Source organism: Rattus norvegicus, chromosome 4, assembly GCF_036323735.1.
Source record: "Rattus norvegicus strain BN/NHsdMcwi chromosome 4, GRCr8, whole genome shotgun sequence".
Lineage (NCBI taxonomy): Eukaryota > Metazoa > Chordata > Mammalia > Rodentia > Muridae > Rattus > Rattus norvegicus.
The window spans coordinates 46,656,858-46,677,665 of NC_086022.1; the positions used below are offsets into that span (position 1 = coordinate 46,656,858).

The window sequence follows — 20,808 nt, forward strand, 5'->3', positions numbered from 1 at the left end:
CCATTCTTTCTAATTAGAGTAAAATACACATGATGTAATTTTATCTTGTAAGTCATTTTACGTACACAATTCATAGTGTTAAATATATTCCCGTATCATAGTGGCAAGCACATTCACATGGTTTGATAACCACTCTTTGGAATTCTTCTTACCTTGCACAACTGAAACTCTGACTTCATTAAACAGCTCCACACATTGCTCCCTAGCCCAACCCTGAACAGCCACAGTTCTGCTTTGCTTCCTCAGGTTTGTCTGCTCGGGTATTTCACGGAAGTGGAGTCATGTCCTATTTGTTCTTTTGAGACAGGCTTGTTCATTAAGCACTGTGCCTTATTAGTCCTTTTTCTTCTCTTTATTTTTGATTTTAGTTTTCATTTTTGTCTTTTTGTGTAGGATTATGTTTCTTGGGGCTTTTGTTTTTGTTCCTTGTCTTTCTTTGGTTTCGAAAGAAACTTTTAAAATAGCATAAACTTGGGTGGGCAGAGAAGTGGGAGATTCTGGGGAAAGTTGGAAGATGGGGAAAATCACCATCAAAATATATTGTATGAAAAATTTCAATAGAAAATAATGCTCTCAACATGAAGGTGCAAATATGCTATTATCAGTTCACTTGAGCACACAGTAAGTGCCTTGTACCAATTTCCTCTATGTGTTTTCTCCCTGACCTCTGTGGCTTCTTGCAATTGGCCTTGTCTGTACAGCATTTTTCAGAGTGGTGAGTATTTGCTGACCTCCCCACGGAAAAGCTACTTTGTTCCATTATCCCTATCACTGTAGAAGTTCATCTCCTTTGTCTCTGCAAATGCTTAAGCTTGAAATATTTTTTTTTTGCATTATCGAATACCCATGCATCTAGTAAGGAAATGTTCACTATGGGCTTGAGACCTAAAGACTGGAACGGTAATAAAAGATAACGACCTTGGGGAAACGACAAAGAACATTCAGATTGAGCTGCAGTGTGTATGAAGGAATGTTTAGTCAATCTCTTCTTCCAGGCTGGCCTCGAACTGAGTGCTTGGATTAAAGACATCCGCTGCCGCCACCAGCCAGCCCAGTACAGGCTTTGGTACCCAAGGGCACATGCTCCGACAGTCACTGACGTTGCCTGGTACCTCCTTAGTCCTTCATCGAGCATGAGTTCTTTTATAACCATATAAAATCTTTGAAAAACACGAGACCACCATGACGGTGAAAATCTTGCACCCTCCTCTTCCTTAGGGAAAAGCATCTAACCTCTTTGTCTCTGCCTCCCTCTCTCTCTCTCTCTCTCTCTCTCTCTCTCTCTCTCTATATATATATATATATATATATATATATATATATATATATACATACACATATATATATATATGTATGTATATATTATATCTATTCCTCTTTCTCTGCGTGTCTCTGTGTCTCATTCTCTTTGTCTCTTTCCTTCCCTTCCTTCTTCCTTCCCTCTCCATCTTCCCTTTCCTTTTCCAAATCATTTCGCAAGCCCCTTTAAGAGCTTCCCTCTCGGTATATTTCAGAATAATAACTTTTCGGCTCACAGTTTAAGAGATTTCTGTCCGTGATCAGATGGCCCGTTACTTTGGGCTAATGACAGCATGCTGTGACAAAAAAAATGCAAAATAGAGCAAAAGCACTAACATAGCAACCAGAAACAAAATTCAAAGGAGCTCGATCCCACAATCCCTTTCGAAAGGTTCTACTAACTCCTCCCAATAGGGCCAAGCTGAAGACTAAGTCTGAAACTTGGACCTTTGGGAGCCAAACTTCATATCTGCCCCTAAGTTGTGCTTTCAATGTAAAAGAAAAGCTTCCAGGAGAACAAAGCATCATCTAGCTTGTCCGAGTCACTTTTAAAGGGCAGCATCTTGGCTGCCAATCATACCTAACAAAATTTACAAAAACAAAACAAAACAAAACAAAAACCAGTTGTTTGTTGCTATTATTATTCTAGTATCTTAGATACTTTAAGTAAATTATTTGATTTACTTTATTGTGCCAAAAACAATGACACAAAAGAACAAATGCTTGTTTCCTTTTATGATGAAGGCTGCACGGAAGATGGTCAATGAAAACCAGTGCGTAGACTGCCATCTACTGGACAACTAGAAAACTAACTACTGAGCAGCCCTGGGACCTTGACCATGTCGCCCATAAACAGGAAGCATGCTGCAAATAGTGCTACTCTTCCGGACCTCAGTTTCCCCTCCCCTCCGCTCCTTCCAGTTCCCCTTTCCCTAACTCCCCTCCCACCCAGATCCATTCCTCCTCCATTTCTCTTCAGAAGAGAACAGGCCTCCCAGGGATCTCAATCAAGGCATTACAAGTTACACTAAGATTAGGCAAACATCCTCACATCAAGGCAGGACAAGGAAGCCCAGCAGGAGAAAAGGGTCCCAAAAGCAGGCAAAAGAGTCAGAGACAGCCCCTGCTCCCACTGTTAGGAGTCCCTAAGAAGCCAAGCTACTCAACCATAATGCGTTTGCGGAGGGCCTAAGTTAGACCTATGCGGGGCCCCCGATTGTTGTTTCAGTCTCTGTCATGAGGCCGTATGAGCCCAGGTTAGTTGATTCTGTATGTCTTCTTGTAGAGCCCTTGACCTCTTTGTCTCCTACCATCCTTCCTCTTCCGCAGGAATCCCTAAGCTCCTCCTAATGTTTGACTGTAGGTCTCTGCGTCTGTTTCCATCAGTTGCTTGCTGAAGCCTCTCTGGTGGCAATTATGCTAGGCTCCATTCTACAAGTCTATCAGAATATCGTGGGGAGTCATTTCACTGAATTGGTTGGTTGGTTGGTTGGTTGGTTAGGTTTGTTTTGTTTTTCCTTTTATTGGGTATTTTCTTTGTTTACATTACAAATGTTATCCCTTTTCCCCACAATCCCCTATCCTATTCTCCCTCGCCCTGCTTCTATGAGGTGCTCCCTCTAACCTACCCACTCCCTCCTGCCTCCCAACTCTGCCATTCCCACACTGGAGCATCAAACCTTCACAGGACCAAGGGCCTTTCCTCCCATTGATGGCAGACAAGGCCATCCTCCCTACACATGTGGTCATTCCATGCATATTCTTTGGATGGTGGTTTAGTCCCTGGGAGCTCTGGCGTGGGGCGGGGGGGGGGGGGTCTGGTTGTTTGATATTGTAATTCTTCCTATGGGGTTGCAAATCCCCTCAGCTCCTCAGTCCTTTCTCTAACTCCTCCAATGGGGACCCTGTTCTCAGTCCAATGGTTGGCTGCAAGCATCCGGCAGGCTCCGGCAGAGCATTTCAGTTGACAGCTATATCAGACTCCTGTCAGCAAGCACTTCTTGGCATCTGCAATAGTGTCTGGGTTTGGTGACTGCATATGGGATGGATCCTCAGGTGGGGCAGTCTCTAGATGGCCTTTCCTTCAATCTCTACTCCTCAATTTTTGGGTTTGTTTTTTGCTTTTTTTCCCCCTGTTGTTTGTTACCTGTTGTGTTTCCTTCTATTCTAGGCCTCTAGGCTATCTACCCTCTGGGTCCTGGCCTTCCAGGAAGGGTCAGGGATGGGCTCCCTCTGGTAGCTTGAGACCCAATGCAATGTTGGTTGGCCACTCCTACAATTTCTGTGACCCCCACCACATCTTGCAGACAGTCAATTGTATGTTGAAGGGTTTGTGGCTAAGTTAGTGCCTCAGTCCCTCCACTGGAAGTCTTGCCTGGTTACAGGAGATGGCTGGTTCAGGCTCCATACTCCCCATTGCTAGGAGTCTTAGCTAGGGTCACCCTCATAGATCCCTGGGAGTTTCCATTGTTCTAGGTTTCTAGTTGATCCCCAAGATGTCCCCAACTCCAATTGTCTCTCCCAGTACTCCTGCCAGGACTACTCCCACCTCATCCCTCCTGTTCCAGTCCCAACCTAAGAAAGGCAACAATCTGAATAAATCACGAAAAAAAGAGATAGGAACCTGTAAGCACAACAATATTCCGTTTTTGAAGTGGTTATGTGTAAAGGAACGTGCATTTCCACTTGCTATGTTTATACTCTGGTAAGTACAGAGCCACTGGAGTTATAACAATGAAATGATTTTCAAGTTGTGGTTCCTGAATATATCCAGAGAACAGAGACAGCCTATAACTTCACATGATAGAGCAAAAACAGATATGAGAATATTATCTTCCCCAAAAATGGCAATAGGATATAGTGTTCACTGTATCCTATTATTATGTATCCACATATTATGAAAGTACATTAAAAACCTTGGTACAATTATACACAGTAAATGGAACTCAGTGCTTTCTAAGGACTCTGGCTCATTCACACACTGAATTTCTAATGAAAACCTTATCTTTATTTCAGGAAACACTGAAGGGCTGTGCAATGCCTTGTGGTCACCATTTTAATTATTATTTAGAATAATGCTCTCAAAATCATCACAAGTTGAGCTTTTCAACCACTAGATACAGCAGTCAATCCTTTGATTGGAAGGAAGCTCATGCAGTGTGACTAGCTAGGATATTTGACATGTCCATATAGGTCTTGCATTCTTTGAGAGGTTTACAATAATTACAGTGAGGCGAAAGTTTGGAGTTGAGTAGACTTAGTTGTAGAAATGATAACATTAATTACATATGTTATAACTAGGCTTTATAAATAGCACTTGCTTAGTTTGATATAAATATTGCTGTGCATAAGCATCCTTCTTTTTTTTTTTTTTGGTTCTTTTTTTTTTTTCGGAGCTGGGGACTGAACCCAGGGCCTTGCACTTCCTAGGTAAGCGCTCTACCACTGAGCTAAATCCCCAGCCCCAAGCATCCTTCTCAGAGAGACACTTTCAACACCCTTCTGGAAACTCACTCCTAGTAGCCTTAAATCTTAGAGGATTCTGTGTATGTGTATGTAAGTGTGTGATTGTGTGTGTGTGAATGTGGATGAGTGTGTGTGTGTGTGTGCATGTGTGTGAGAGAGGGTATATGTTTGTATATGTAAAGATGTGTGCATGTGTCTGTATTGTGGCTGTGTGTATATGGTGAAACCAACAAAATAAATTGGAACAGAATACATCCTAAGGAAAGATTGAGATGATTGGGTTTAATTTCAGCTAGGACTGCTCAAATAATATACTCAGAGTAAAATATACCTAGTGATAAACAATAAGAAATGGTAAATAGGTAATAAAATCAGGTCAAGTTTCTGTTACCTATATAGACTTTTTGCAAATTTTCATCCATGTATGTTCATTGCTGGGTTTACAGTTTCCAGTTTCTCTCATCTTTCTTTTCGACCAGGTAGAAAGTCTGGATTGTAAGAGTGCTTGATAATGCCTATCTAGGCGTTTTTATCTTCTACAGACTACAGTAAATAAAGACTATTGTAAATGTATACTGTGCCATATAACAAATGGAAAGTAATGTAGTTTTATACCTCTTCATGGATGAAAACCCATAGAATACTTACTACTTTAGAAAAGAATTAGGAAGCGAGCTTTGAAATTCGCCTCCACCAAGATTACAACAGATCTTCATGTTTTTACACTCGTCAATTTCTGCTCGTAAGCTAGAAAAAGAGAATGTTTTTATCCCAATCTAATTGAATCAGATCTCACAATTGAACCATGAGAGACCGCAACCATATGACAAATCGCAACATGCTTGCACAGTGAGTTCACTCCAAAACATGACGAGTCTGAAACGGTACCATCGAAGTCACGCCATACAGAGAGAAACTCAAGTACGTTGGCAAATAAGCCTCAAATTTATGAAGAATACCTTATCGCTCCTTGCTCAAAGCAAAGCAAAACAAACAAACAGAACTCTACTTTCCAAGGTGTCCACAGTAACGCAGCAGCTGACCGTCTAATGAACGTGCACCTAATTTTACCACGGGTGCATCAGACTAAAAGAAGAAAATTCTGTGCACAAGGTCATGGGAGCTAATTCAGCCAGGTTGCAGCCCAGCTTCCTGACTCTAAGTCCTATTGTTCACTTCAGCTAAATATATGCTGAGAACATACTGCAGCCAGCATAAATCTCGCAAGTCAAGAAACTCAACAGAATAATTTAAAAAATAATAAAATAAAATGGGGATGTTTTAAAACAGAAACTTCTTATGTGAACATTTAGCAGTACTCAGAGTTAACACTAGGTGTCAGGTCATCAGATTAGAAAAGCTGAGCTACATGAATCCAGAGGTTGTACGCGACTGATGAGAAATAATCCATTTCTTCAATGTGTTGCAAAATGACACAGCCTATAAGAGTGAAACATTGATCCTGCCTAAGTTGTTCCTGAGGGTTGGAGCCATTTTGTCTGTCAAGTGACCTCTTTTGATCTCCTCTGATCAGGAAGTGAAGAAAATTTACTTTTCATAAACCTTATTTGACTTTTGTTAATTATTTGGAGACGTTTTTTAATTATTTTTATTTGTATTCAGGAAGAGGCTAAATGAATTACTTCTCAACTGTAAAGAGAACAATGTGGATTTATACTTTATCTTTTGATATTTGCTTAATATCTATCTGTAAGACAGCCTGACTCCAGTGCAGATAAAGAATGCCTCCTTCAGATAATTTAAAAGGAAATACACAAATGTAGGCCAAAAAGTAAATGACAACACAGGAGGTTGGGTAAATAGGGAGACAGAGAAGGAATCAGGCAGGGTAAAGAGCACTCACAGGCACTGTTGTTTGGAAAATGGATACAGACACACAGGGTGCACAGCACAAGACTCTGTGTTCAAAGGTAGCTCAGAGGCTGAAGGGCAGAGTGAAGAATGGAGCTTGGCAAGGGCAAGGAACAGGAAGGAGTGTGTGTAAAGATAAGGGGTACAATCTAGCCGGCCATGACTCTGCCACTCCCTCTAAAGATGAGAAATCCGTAGAAGGGTAACCAGGGGACAAAGTCAAGGAAAGACGTGATAGAATTAGAAGACCTTGAAATGCAAAGAACCCACTGTAATTCATGGGAAAAAATGAGATTAAAAAAAAATATCAAACCACAGAGCACAAGAAGACCTCTGAGGAAAATGCTCAGAATGCATATGCATTCTGAATCAATATAACTTTTGGGAAAGTCATGGCACCGTTACCAGTAAGGCATTTTGACTTGTTTTCTGCAGAAGTCATGTTGCTCATGTTTCTTTGTCTTGTATCCTCCCGGACACTCAGGAAACATCAGATTCAACTCAAGGATTTCATGCCAGATGTCTGCATTTCTGCTCCAGCTGCTGCACGGTCTCTGTGATCCTCCTACTCCAAGTCTCAGGGACGTTGCTAACTCATTATTAGAACACACACACACACACACACACACACACACACACACACACACAACAACAGCAACAAATCAAGTGCACAAAATGAATCCATGCAGGGGTCCTTTTCAAGGTGCCCCACCTGTATGAAAGGTCTAGCAGTCATTCAAGACTTTCTTCTTAAGGCTCCTGCCCTCCCCTGCTACACACACACACACACACACACACACACACACACACACACACACCATTCCATCAAATCTTATTCTCCCAGGACAAGATAATGTTAGTGGTAGGATTGGGGGCCATCATTAGAGCATGTGAACGTATGACTATTCATAAGGCTGACTTTGTATCAAGACAAGAAGAAGAGCACAGTTCTGTTAAGAACCCGGGGTTGGTGAGGACACACATGCTTTGCTATGCATATCTCTTCTTGTCTTTATAAGAATCAGATTTCCAGTGTTCTCAGACTGATGTCTCTGGCATTCCATTTGAAAACAGTCTCATAAAACTTGAGGGAAACCCTGCTGCTTTGTGCCTGTATTCCTAGATCTCAGAAAGGGGAAGCCATGGTTGAAAGAACACAATCATGGTGTGAGATGAAAGGATTATTTTCCCAGAGGTTTTTAATTCCTGTGGCATTGTAGGGTGCCACAGTGGTGCTTTAGAGCCTTTTATTGGGGAAAGACAGCAACAACAAGGGGAAGCCTGGGTATGTTATTGGAACCCTTTCTCCAACCTCCTTCCTTTATCAGAAATACACATTAGCGCTTAGGTAAGAGTATTCTTTATAAATATTTACCTTAAACAACAAATTTACTTCAGAGTTTGGATTCTGGGAAGTCTAAGATCAGTATGTCAGCTGTTTTGGTTCCTGGTGAAAGCTTTCACCTTACATTGTATATGGTGACCTTTCCACCTTTTCCATGTCGTCTCTACCCAAAATACAGAGAAAAAGAGATGACTTCTCTCATAATCTTCCTCCCTTTCTTCACTTCCTCCTCCTCCTCTTTCTTCCCTTTTCCATCCCCCCTCCTCCTCCTTCTTCTCCTTCTCTGTTCATCTCTTTCTCCTCCTCTTCTTTTTCCACTAATCTCCTCATAATTCCCTCCCTAACTTTCCTAAAATCTTCAAGAATGAAATGGTTTGGATTAAAATCCAGAATTATCCACCAGTAATATGCAATGTTACAGATTTCTGGGGAACATTATTCAGCAAGAACAATTGTTGTGGGTTGAATATTTATGTGCCACCAGAATACATACACTGAAAAAATATTTTAATGTAGCATTTTATTAGTTCTTTTAGCATTTTGATGTATTTTGATATTTACCCCCTCCTCCCTCTAACTCCTCCCCAATTCATTCAGTGCCTATCAACACTCTCCCAATCTTGTATCCTCTTTTTCTTTTCTTAAATAATTCACCAAGTCCGATTTGTGCAATCAATTTACTCAGGGTGTAGGGGCACACACTGGAGTGTGCTACCCACTCTGTCACACTGTACTTTGGTTTGTTGGTTGTTTGGTGGTTTGTTTGATTGGTTGCTTTATTTGGCCTGGCATGGTTTAGTTTGGTTTGGTTTTCAAGACAGAGTTTCTTTATGTAGCCTGGCTGTCCTGAACTTGATTTCTGAACCAGGAAGGGCTTGAACTCACGGAGATCTGCCTGCCTCTGCCTCCTAAGTGCTGAGATTAAAGGCGTGTACCACCATGTCTGGCTAATGGCTATACTCTTAAACTGAGTCTCCCTCTCCCTAAAACCATCAATTCTAAGTAACTTCTCAGCTAGGGGTTGATGGTTTTTGAGCCCTCCCCCCTCCAACATAGAATATTAACTGGCTTGATCTTTTGCAGATTCTGTACAGGCACGTACAGCTTCAGTGAGCTCACCAATGCAGGGGTCCCACCATGTCCATTAGACAGTTTCACTCTGGTCCTCCATGAGCTTTGCTTTGTAAAATCTTCCCGCCCCATTATCTAATATGATCTCTCATCGGAAGGTTGGGGAAATAGTACAGGTACTGTGTTTGGGACTGAGCACTCCACGCATTGTCTATACTTTGACCTCTTGTGAGTTTCTGTGTTAACTACCATCCGTTGCACACATAAATAGCTCTGAGTTCTGAGAGCGACACTCATCTGTGGAAACAGAGATACAAACTTAGAGGGCAGCTTGACACTACATCCATTTTGTTTCTGTACTGAAAAGGAAACTGTAAATCAACTGAAGCAGCAGCCTAATAGAATGGGAAAATATTATTTGCCAGCTATACATCTGACCAGGGAAAGGCATAGTTTCTTAAAAGGGTTTTACAGACAAGTGTTAACAACTGACTCTCCGAAGGGTATGCAAAATATCACTTACCACTTTAAAACGTCTGCCACGTCTTCACTTCTCGTGGTGCTAATACTCCTACCCACTAGGACCAATTCCAGGTTGCCAGCAAGAAGTCACTGAATGCAAAGTTGGGAAGCTAATTCTCCCAGCTACTGTGAACCACTATGTCTTCTCTTTGCCAGTTGTTCTAGGCTGTTCCTCAGTTGCTGTGATAAAACACCAACCGTAACCAAGCGTGTGGAGAAAAGGATTCACTCCATCTTATGCTTCCCTTATGACAGCCTGCGATCAGAAACTCCAAGACAGGAACCTAAGAGCAAGAACTAATCAGAGACCATCCAGAAATGGTGCTGTCTGGCTTTCTCTCAAAGGCTTGCTCAGCTCCCTTTCTTATGCAGCCCAGGACTACCTGCCCTTGTGTTACACTGCCCACAGTGTACTGGGTCCTCCCACAAAAGACATGAAAATGTGCCCCTCACTCCGAGGTGCACCCAAGCCAATCTGATGGAGACAATCTCTCAGTTGAGGTTTCTTCTACTCAGGTGACTCTAGTTTATGTCAAGCAACCTTCTTTCTTTGACTGTTTTACACAATATCAAGCCCTATAACATTCCCTTCCTTCCACTGTCCTTCCAACCTACTTCAAAATGCTAGTCCTTCGGCTTCCTAAGTTTAGCAGTGGATGTCATAAACACCTGCTTGTTTACTTTCTAAATGGCTGCCCCAATGTAACGCATTTCATGTGTGCCACTGCTGATGGGTATCTGCCCGATCCAAATGCAAGCATTTATATTCAACGCCATCACCTCTAGACCTCCCTCATATTACTACTGGTTGGTTCCTTCTTGGTTATCGTCTCACCCACAAGTTCCTATTTGTTTTCTTGACATCCAGGCAAAAGATAACATCTCCTGAAAGCTCTCTTCCAAGGAATAACTATGAGCCAATAGTATTTAGATCTCATTCTTCTCAGTCTAGTGACCCTTAATGGGTCATTATTGCTAGCATAGGAGAGCACCAGAGCAACCTATAAATGGGATTACCCTTACATGGTGTGTCCTTATTTCAAAATAAGAAAGATTAGGGATAGTAGGTGGTTTCTTCCTGCCCACATAGAGGTATAAGGTGTGTGTGTGTATCTGTATGTGTGTGTGTGTGTGTGTGTGTGCTATTCTTTCAAATACTTGAGCACTGTAGTTATAAAATAAATTCAGATAATAGTCCCAGATAATGAAATTATCTATTTACAATCTAATGTGATGTCTGACATGCCACTGTCATCTCAATACTTACTAAGTACAACAGCTGGTCATTCGGTCTCTTAGAAAACTCCAAAACTAACAAGAAGACCGCGACAACCTGCCTGAAAGGTGATTCCCAGCGTGGCAGAAGCATTGCATTCAGATAGGAGTTAGGAAGAAGGGGGAAGTTGGATTCCCATCAGCATGTAACACAGAAGAATATGATCTAATTATAGATCGCTCTAGAAACTCCTAAACTAACCCAAGGAACTTAGCAGTCTGGGGAGCTTTTCTACACTATCCAGTGCTCGTGGAATGAAGTAGCTCTCAGTTTAAAGAATTTCTTCAGTGTAGGGATTGATGCCAGCTAAACAGAAAGTGGTTCAAGTTCTGTAACTTAACCACTTTTTATCAGGAGCATTTCAGTTTCTGGTCCCCCAAGTGACTGTCGCATATGATGAGGATGTAGATGCCCCCTGTGGAAAGCTATTTGCGTTAGTGTTCTGAAGGTAACACAGTTTTACCCTGAAGATGGAGGCTCTCAACTTTAACCTTACAGCCTTGGGTAGCAGTTGACCAATAAATATAAAATCAGTATGGGCTCTAATGGACACTTTCCAAACTAGACAGTAGAACTGCTTGTTCCTGGACAAAGGAAGGAAGCAACCTTGGCCCTTGGGGTAGCTAGTCAAGGATATTTGGGGACTTTCAGCTTTGGAAACATGGGTGGTCCCAAAGAAGGGCTTGTTAAGGATACAGCCAATCAGGGAAAGTACGCAGGAATGCATTTGAAATTCCCCTGGAAGTTAGATCTTTAAACTGGACACGGGTTTATTGTTAAGTACAAAATGGGGGGGGGGGAGAAAAAAGACTTAGAAAATAGACTGGAGTGTTTTATGCAGTTTCCATATTTTAATGTACTAAACTAGTAGAATGATTCTTCTTGACCTAGTTCACTAATGAAAGATCTGATTCTCAAAAACGGTGAAGAGATTCACTGGTCCCAGGTAGCAAGAAGCCAGGCTGAAAAATCTGATCTGTAAGCCCTCAAACCATGATTACCACAGTGAAGAAGGAGACAGCTGAGAAATGTCAGTGAGTGTTTCCTAGAGTTTGTAACATGAGCCCAGCTCCCTGGTGACAATTTTCTCCTTACAACAGACCAAGTTGGTGCTTCTGCCCTGCTTTATAGCTGTGACCACTCTCTCTTGGAAAGCCCAAGGTTCCCAGAGCACAACTCTAACCTCTACCTGTCACTTTCTCCCATGACTTCTCCCCTCCCTTAATATGCTCAAGATTTTCTGCTGGTAATTAAAACAGTCAAACACCCAAACTCATTCCATTGTTTGAAGCTAAAACCCAGAACTGCATATCTCAAGCCAGAGGCATCCATGCCATAGATGACGTGAGTGTCTCCTCAGCCTAGAGCAGCAGTGCGTCGTGATCCCCTGGGGAGCTGAACAACCCTTTCACAGAGGTCACCTAAAGCCATCAGAAAACATGAGTATTTACATTGTGACTCATAACCGTAGCAAAATTACACGAATATAATTTTATGGTTGGGGGGGTCACCACAACCTGAGGAGGTGCAGCATTAGGTAGGCTGAGAACCACTGCTCTGAAGCCAACCAGTGCCTCTGATGCCTCATAAGTAAGAGACCACTCATTTATCACAGTGGATAGATAGGCCAAGGAGTTTCTCCCTGAGAGCTACAGGGCATTAGCCCTGCTCAGTCCACCCTTGTCTTTCTGAAATCACCCTTCTCCCCAGCCCATGCCCTGTCAAAAGCAAATGCGATTTGTCTCTTCTGCTGCAAAGTTCCACAGAAAGAACAAGGTCAGCTAGCCCAAGCTCCAAGTGCCAGGCTTTTTCAATGGTAAAAGCATGAGGGGAAAGCAAGCCTCATCTGTTTCTCTGGCAATGGTTGTGATGTTGTATTTGTATCATTTGTATTGTATATCATGTCATTTGATATACAGTCTCTGGGTCTTGCTCAGAGACTACTACTATTATTTATAAAATAATTATTAAGTAATAGTAGTTGTAAATTAAGTATTAAGTTCTTCATTGTAATAATTTTAACTTTACTTACTCAGTATCACAGGGACACTAGAATTTCTGGAAGTGATGGATAGTTTTGATCCCTTCCGTCTCAACAGTCTTCTGAACCCTTTATGCAAAATTATAAAATTACCTTACATGTTCACAAACAGCCAGTACAGACCACCCACTGTCTATGGCCTCACCTCTTCAGCTTCAACTAACTCTGGATGGAACTCAAAATTCTTTTAATTGTGTCGCTACTAAACATACACAGATTTATTTCTTTGTCTTTATTTTCTAAACAATACATCACGACACGCATTTATAAAGCATTTGAATTATATTGGATAGTATAAGTAACTTAGAGATTATTGAAAGTATAAAGTAGGGGGTTCACTGGTGTATGAAAATGTAGCATTTTACTTTAGAAACTTGTGCATCCACAGATTTCGTGTCCTCAGGGGTCCTGGCATTGATCCCCAAAACAGATCCTGAAGGATGACTCCAGATCATCCCACAGCAGGAAATAAACGTTCACCTTCTCTTCTGCCAGAATCCCTTTGAACAGATGCTAAAGATGAAATTCAGATAAATTACTGACCAAATAAGAAAAAGGAAAAGAGGAGAAAAAAGATAGCCAAGTCCTTTATCCTCGTCAATGGAAGAGCTTGAAATCAACCTGACTGACCTATGATGTGCTCCAAAGAAGAGTCTCTGAGGATCATAATATGAAATATCATTCTTGGGATTTTGCTCCCCCAAAACCATACCATGAGAAGGCCAAGACACACAGAGAAGTCACTAGTCATACTGTAGACCATAATACCCACTAAGTCCAGTCACTTGGCCATTCCCTCAGCTACACAGAGGTGCAAGACCTAATTTCAGACTGCAGACACGGACCGGTGAGGCAATTCCAGCCACTAGTCATCCCACTAACTCTGCATGTTCCCAGCTGAGGTTCCAGAAAAGCCATATGTGCTCATGTCTGACTGGGCGCCCGGTAAACACAGTAGATGGCCTCTGCCTTATCACCCAGAGTTTGTCGTAACTTGTCACACAGCAACAGCAGCCTGGGAGCCATTCATCCAGAGAGCCAGAAAAGCAAAAACGCTAAAAGACAAGGTTTGGGATCTGCCTAGCCACACTGTCTCAAAATGCTAGGAAGTGTTTTCCATCATACAAGTCATCCGTACGAAAGGACGCTCAGTATCCACACAGAAAGGTTATCGTTATCTGAGTATTGTTCATGCAGGACTGGGGAAACCTTCACCGGCAACAATGGAAGATGGAATATGGAAGTCTCCGCTGTGGGAAATACTTTCAAACATTCTTCAATGAAAAGCACTGCTCATCTGGAAAAAGCTTGATCATTGTCTCCGGGGGTTGTCCCTTTTCTTAGAAGGCAAAAGGCTGTCTTCTCTTACATCTGGCTTGCACTCAGAACCTCTAGTACATAGTCCCCCAAATGCAGATAACAATACACAAGAGATGAGAAACTCTTCAGACAGTGGAAAACTTTAGATAAACCTGTGAACTGTAAGACAAAGGCCCATAAATACAGAGTCAACGTTGATTATAGAAAGACTCTGATTCTAAGAACAAACTCAGAATTGTTTTTAAAACATGTATACCATGTAATGTATCATTGGTGGTGTCTGTTACTCTCTGTGTAACCCTACAATTATTATTTCATTTCTACTACATAACTAATTTTCAACTGTTATGATTTCTAATATATATCTCTCTCTGCCTCTCTCTCTCTCTCTCTCTCTCTCTCTCTCTCTCTCCCCCTCTCTCTCCTCATGTGTGTGTGTGTGTGTGTGTGTGTGTGTGTGTGTGTATGCATAGGGGGGAGGTGGGGTGTCTTTCTGTCTATGGATGAACTCCTTTTGTTAAAGCTTTTGGTTCTATTGAACTAAAATGTCAGAATAAAGTTATCAGTCCTATTTTCAAAACTGTTTTTCTATCATGGTAGCAAGCTATGCTACCTACATATATACACTATTATTTATTTTCAAAATGTGTGCTGTCCTGGCAAACAGGCATCCACACATATATTCACTCAGAAAATATAGAACATGTACTATGTTTCCAAAACTAGCTCTGAGTACATTTTTTTAATCCACAGTTGTGGATAAAAAAAAGTGAAATTTTCATCCTATTAATCTCCATTTAAACAGGAATAATTTGAGGACGAAAAAACAAAACAGGCCAAGATCAATGTCCTCTGAAGACCCAGTGCAGAAACATGGTAGGTGCAAGGCACTGTTGAAACATGCGTTACTCAGAGGATAAGGAAAGCTGGTACTCATTCTACTGATATCCAAATCCTGTTTTTCTTTCACAGAACATCCCATTTTCCCATTAAAGGAAAGTCCTTAATGAAGGCATCACCTTTCTCCCGCCATGGAAGCCAAGGGCAGAGCTTCCCTGCTCTCACTCGGCTGCAGAGCAGAGGCAGGCCTGTTTAAGAGGCAGACCACTGGAGCTTTGATATCTGATACATAGATTCCTCACAGGTCTCAATAATGATGAGAAATATAGACTTCTCCAACAAAGAGGACAGATATTTCTGGGGATGATGATTAATTATATCAACTTGGCTCATCCAAGATACCCACGTATTTGTTCATGCATTCCTCTAGATGTTTTTGTGGAGATCATTTAAGTGAGATTAGATTCTAACAAAGCAGACCACACTCTATAGGCAGACAGACTGTGCCCTTCAGTTGAAGGCCTTAGTAGGAAAAGGTCGACCTAAGAAAGAGTTCTTCCAACAGGCAGAAGACTGGGCTCGAGCTTCAATAGAGATTCTTCCCTGGGGCTCTATCCTCCTCACTCTACAGATTTTAGAGTTGCTGGCCTCTAAAAATATGATGCATGGACATACAGATAGATCAGCTAGAGACAGCTAATATTATATTGGCTCTATTTCCTTGGAGAAGCTTAATAACAAGATGGTTTCTTTCTATAAACCTCCAAACCACCATATTTCTTGTTTTTGAGCCAGTTCCTCTAGTCCCGTGTTGTTCTGTTAGATGATACCTCCCCTCCTCAAATATTGACAGAATGATAGCCCCACTGATAAAGGGTTGGGGCTGAGCACACAGACCAGCATCCCAAAAGCACAACTGAAATTTCACAATGTCCACCCTCTCAATCCAAACACCAGCTCTTTCTTCCATTCATGTGAACAGAGCAGCAGAGCTTACAACTGTGTACCTTGACTTCTGCAGTAAAGCTGTAGCTTTGGAACTTGGTGTCTTCTCTGCTATCTTTTGCCTAAGATGTGCCTGCCCCTAGAAAATTGTGTATTGATTCAGAACATTTTGACCATCCTTGTGTTCATTTTGCTTGGTTTATACATTATAATTAAAGCTTACCTGTGTAAGCTTACCTTGACTTTCTCCTCAAGAGCCAAGACTGTTTTACACTTCTTTTGATGCATACCGCCCTACTTCTAAGGGCTGCAGATGGTGGAGATTTCATATCATCTCTAGGGTCCTGGCCACCTTCCACCATAGAATTATATACCTGTAGTAGTAGGGACCAGTTTGATTTACAGTGTATCTTCATACCAACAAACAACATTTTGATCATGTCATTTTATGCTTGGAAGGTAAAATATTTTGGAAAAAAATCAGGAATCCAATAAAGATAAAACATTGTAGTGAATGATCTATGGACAGAGTCAATTAATGGTAATCTGAGAAAAGTGCTTACAGCAAATTACACAATGTTTTTCTTTAATTAAGTCTACTGGTTTATTGATAGCTGATATTTAGCGATATATCTGTATCACTGTCCGACAGGGACCAGATGAAGGGAGTGGGGGAAAGTAAAGAAAATAGGACGGACATTTTAAGCTATCAATATAGGTTGGGAGATCAAAAGAGGCAGGAACAAAGCAGCCAGAAGGTGACTATGTGCTTCATCTTTCCCCACCCCCAACTCCTGTGCATGAAAGAAATCAGATGAAGGATTGATACAGTGTTAAAGGTTTACAGGCTAAACTCAGATGGGATGTTAGTTATCACATGAGTAGTAAAGACCTTTTCTTTGATTCTTCTTGACCACAATGGTAATTTCCAAATATGCCTAATCATGCGCAAACCTTACCTGCCATGAGCTTGCAACCAAATTAATAATAAAACAAGAGGTTGTAGAAATGTTCTTTTTAACTTACTTGAATATGAACTGCTTGATGTTGCCACAGTTTGTAAGAGGTTAGCAACAAAACAGGAGACAGCTAAAAAACCTTCAGGTTCTTGAGAATAGATTGCTTCCTGCTGTAGCATTCAATCCGAATTCCAATCAGTAAATTATTTGTTACAAAACAATCAACTTGGTAAAAAATGACCAGGAAGGAGCCTAGATGGCATGAGGGCCTTGCAAAGACACACAGACTTGAGAATTCCACATGGGCTCAACTTGACTTTGAATTTATTACAGAGACCATTAACTGCCAAGCTCAGATGCAAAATGCATTGAGACACTAAAGGTAAAATTTAAGGCACGTGAAAGGGAGCTTGGCTTCCACACTAACTTTCTTGTTAAATTACTATCACTGCAGACTCATTTCTATCAGAGTACAAGTTACTGGCTTTCACAATGAGAGCTTAATAGGCAATATAGGAAAATCCGTGTTCCGTTACAGATTAAACTACTTCTATACTTCTGTATCGTGTAGGCTGAGAGCAACCATAAAACTCCATTGTGATCATCAGCGAAGGGTATTTATTAAACAACTCTCCACATGGGGCACCCAACTGTGATGTGGGCTGCTGTGGCTGCCTAGAATGCGACCAAGGCAAGGCCTGCAAATCAGACTCAGCTCTTACACCTGCCATAGCCAACTCCTACCTAAAAAGTCAAGTGTCTACCATTGCTTCCTGCTTGTAAGAACTCCTGCCTACCTACTACTTCTCATTGAGATTTTGTCTTGCACCCAGTGAAAAGCAAAGTACTACAATAATGACACCAAAAGCAATGGTAAGCACATCAGGCTCTGTTCTGAACAATTTACAGGAAGCACACTAGTCTCAACACAGCTACATGAAATAGGAACTGGCTCCATTCCTTGCCCCACCCCCACCCCCCAGAGCTGAGGATGCTTGTAGGGAATTACCTAAGCCTCAATTTCCTTTAATCACACGGAGTTGATCTATATCAGTACCAGGCAATGGAATACGCCTTTAAGTTCAAGATTGAGGATAGGGACAGGGGCCAGAAAGATTGCTCAGAGGAATGGACCTAAGCCCAGGACCTACATGATGAAGGAAAGAGTCCCACAAGTTACCTTCCAACTTCTACGTACTTGGTACACACACACACACACACACACACACACACACACACACACAGAGAGAGAGAGAGAGAGAGACAGAGAGAGAGACAGAGAGAGGCACAGAAGGGATAGATAGATAGATAGATAGATAGATAGATAGATAGATAGATGAATAGATATGAAAAATAGTGACAGGATCCTACAAACACATAGTGGTTGTCAGACTATTTCTGCTGAGTTGACACATTACCACCTGAAGGAAGAAGGGAAACACGGAAGATTCTGAAAATAAACTTGCCAGGCCTAGAAAGCTGCTACATCTCTTAACATCCACAGGTTCTTCCACAAGGGTCTAAAGGCAGGAAACAATTACTGTGCTAAGAAGAGGAGAGTCGGGCCACCAGCTGAGCTGCCTGCAATTGTGCAGAGAACTCCAGGGAGACAGCAAGCTTCCATGAGTCATCACAAACACTGTGGTGCACTGTTGTTGATACAGCCAGAACCCCTCATGATGCTGTGAAAGAACTTATGGTCCATTAAGTAATGCCAAGAAGCTCACTGGCTCACTAAGCTAGACACAGGCCATCTAGTGTTTTTCTGTAGTTGGTGCGGTTGGGGTAGATATATATTTGTTTACATCTCCTAGAGTTGTGTCTGTGTGTGTGTGTGTGTGTCTCTGTGTGTGTGTCTGTGTGTCTGTGTGTGTCTGTGTGTGTCTATGTGTGTGTGTGTGTCTGTGTGTGTGTCTGTGTCTGTGTGTGTCTGTGTGTGTCTGTGTGTGTGTCTGTGTGTGTGTCTGTGTGTGTGTCTGTGTGTATGTGTCTGTGTCTGTGTGTGTGTCTGTGTCTGTGTGTCTGTGTGTGTGTCTGTGTGTGTCTGTGTCTGTGTGTCTGTGTGTGTGTCTGTGTGTGTGTCTGTGTGTCTGTGTGTGTGTCTGTGTCTGTGTGTCTGTGTGCGTCTGTGAGTGTGTCTGTGTGTCTGTGTGTCTGTGTGTGTCTGTGTGTGTGTCTGTGTGTGTGTGTCTGTGTGTGTGTCTGTGTGTGTCTTTGAGTGTGTCTGTGTGTCTGTGTGTCTGTGTGTGTCTGTGTGTGTGTCTGTGTGTGTGTCTGTGTGTGTGTCTGTGTGTGTGTGTCTGTGTGTGTGTATGTGTGTGTGTGTCTGTGTGTGTGTATGTGTGTGTTTGTCTGTGTGTGTGTATGTGTGTGTGTCTGTGTGTGTCTGTGTGTGTGTCTGTGTGTGTGTCTGTGTCTGTGTGTGTGTGTGTGTGTGTTATCTTCAGTTCCTGGCACAGAACCCTAAAACTCTCTAGAATCTCCTAAGTGATGTGAAAGTCATAGTCAACTGCTTCCTGTCACACTTGAATTCATGTTAATAAACAATAAATAAGAAATTGTTACTAGAAATACCACGTACTAACGTATATGGTTACAGGTTAGAATATTCAGTAAATTCTAGGAAGAAGGAAGACTGGGAGTCTACTTCAGTGACCATCCATTTAATCATCCATGCTTCATAAGGATATGTAAATTGAAGTCTTAACAAAATTCAGAGAGTTGCCAGATGGGAGGGCATATTAACGTATCAGGAGACGATAATCTTTTTTATGGAATATTTTATGTATTTACATTTCAAATGTTATCCCCTTTCCCAGTTCCCCCCTCTCCCATCCCCCTTCCCTTGCGTCTATGAGGATGCTCCCCCTCCCACCCACCCACTCCCACCTCAACATCCTGGCATTCCCCTACCCTGGGGAAATGAGCCTTCACAGAACCAGGGGCTCCTATAATCTGGTAGGAGAGTGTGGGAGCTCTTTATCACCATTCTCATCTACCCCTGACATAAGTATTTTTTTTTTTCGCAGCAGGGGCTTACAGTTAAGCAACCTCACTGAACATTGGAGGGCTGTGGCTTAGAAGTACATTTTTGATCATTGACAAGGATGTACTCGTGATGATCAAATCTGTCAACTTCAATGAAATAATAAACACTTACGGGTCTACGGAGACCGCTCAGTAAAGTGCTTGCCTAGCCAGCATGAGGACATGGCGTAAGAATGTCAGGCTCGGTGATAAGCACGTGTAACCCCAGCAGTGGGGAAGCAGAGACAGGACGATCCTTGGAGCTCAAGGGCAAGCAAGTCTCACCTAATTGGTGAACTGCAGACCAATAAGAGGATCTCGCTCAAAAGTGGTAGGGGTTATTCCTGAACCTGACACCCAAAGTTGTTCTCTGGTCCCCACACACTTACACACATATGAAAATGCATCTACACACAGAGACACATACACGTATTCAAATAAGAACCTAAAAAAAATGCCCAGGACACAGAAGACTATGTCTTTGAGTGTGTCTGTAAAGGTATTTCCAGAGAGGGTTAACTAAGGTGAAGATTGTTCTGATGTGGGTATAGTACCGTCCCAGCAGATAGAGGGCTACGTAGACTAGAAGGGGGTAAAGAAGAAGCCCAGGGGAGCCCCAGCATTCTCCTTTCTCGCCTTCTTCATCTGGGATGTGAGCAGGGAACCATCCCACCTGTGGACTGTATCCCCGGATCATGAGCTGAGGTAAAACTTCCCTCCTTGAAGCTGTTTCTTGTCAGGCTTTGGCCAGAGCAGTAAGTTGCTGACTAACAGAGCACCTATTTCATTTGCAGTTCCTGAGTTATAGTCTGTGTAATAAGAATGC

General features: G+C 42.0%; 1 long non-coding RNA gene across 6 annotated transcripts in view; it reads right to left on the reverse strand.

Moving 5' to 3' along the window:
* The window catches only part of LOC103692063 (uncharacterized), a 29,025-nt gene extending 8,217 nt beyond the window's left edge, over nucleotides 1-20,808 (reverse strand). For 2 of the 6 annotated variants that reach the window (XR_005503475.2, XR_005503473.2), the window contains exons 1-5: nucleotides 20,656-20,808; nucleotides 16,234-16,370; nucleotides 12,883-12,960; nucleotides 9,101-9,349; nucleotides 8,012-8,144 (exon numbers count right to left, since the gene is read on the reverse strand). This is a non-coding gene — a long non-coding RNA (uncharacterized LOC103692063). Of the gene's footprint in view, nucleotides 1-8,011; nucleotides 8,145-9,100; nucleotides 9,859-12,882; nucleotides 12,961-16,219; nucleotides 16,371-20,655 lie in introns of all 6 variants that reach the window. The other 4 variants (XR_001837540.3, XR_005503474.2, XR_001837541.3 and 1 more) reach the window with 4 other exon arrangements.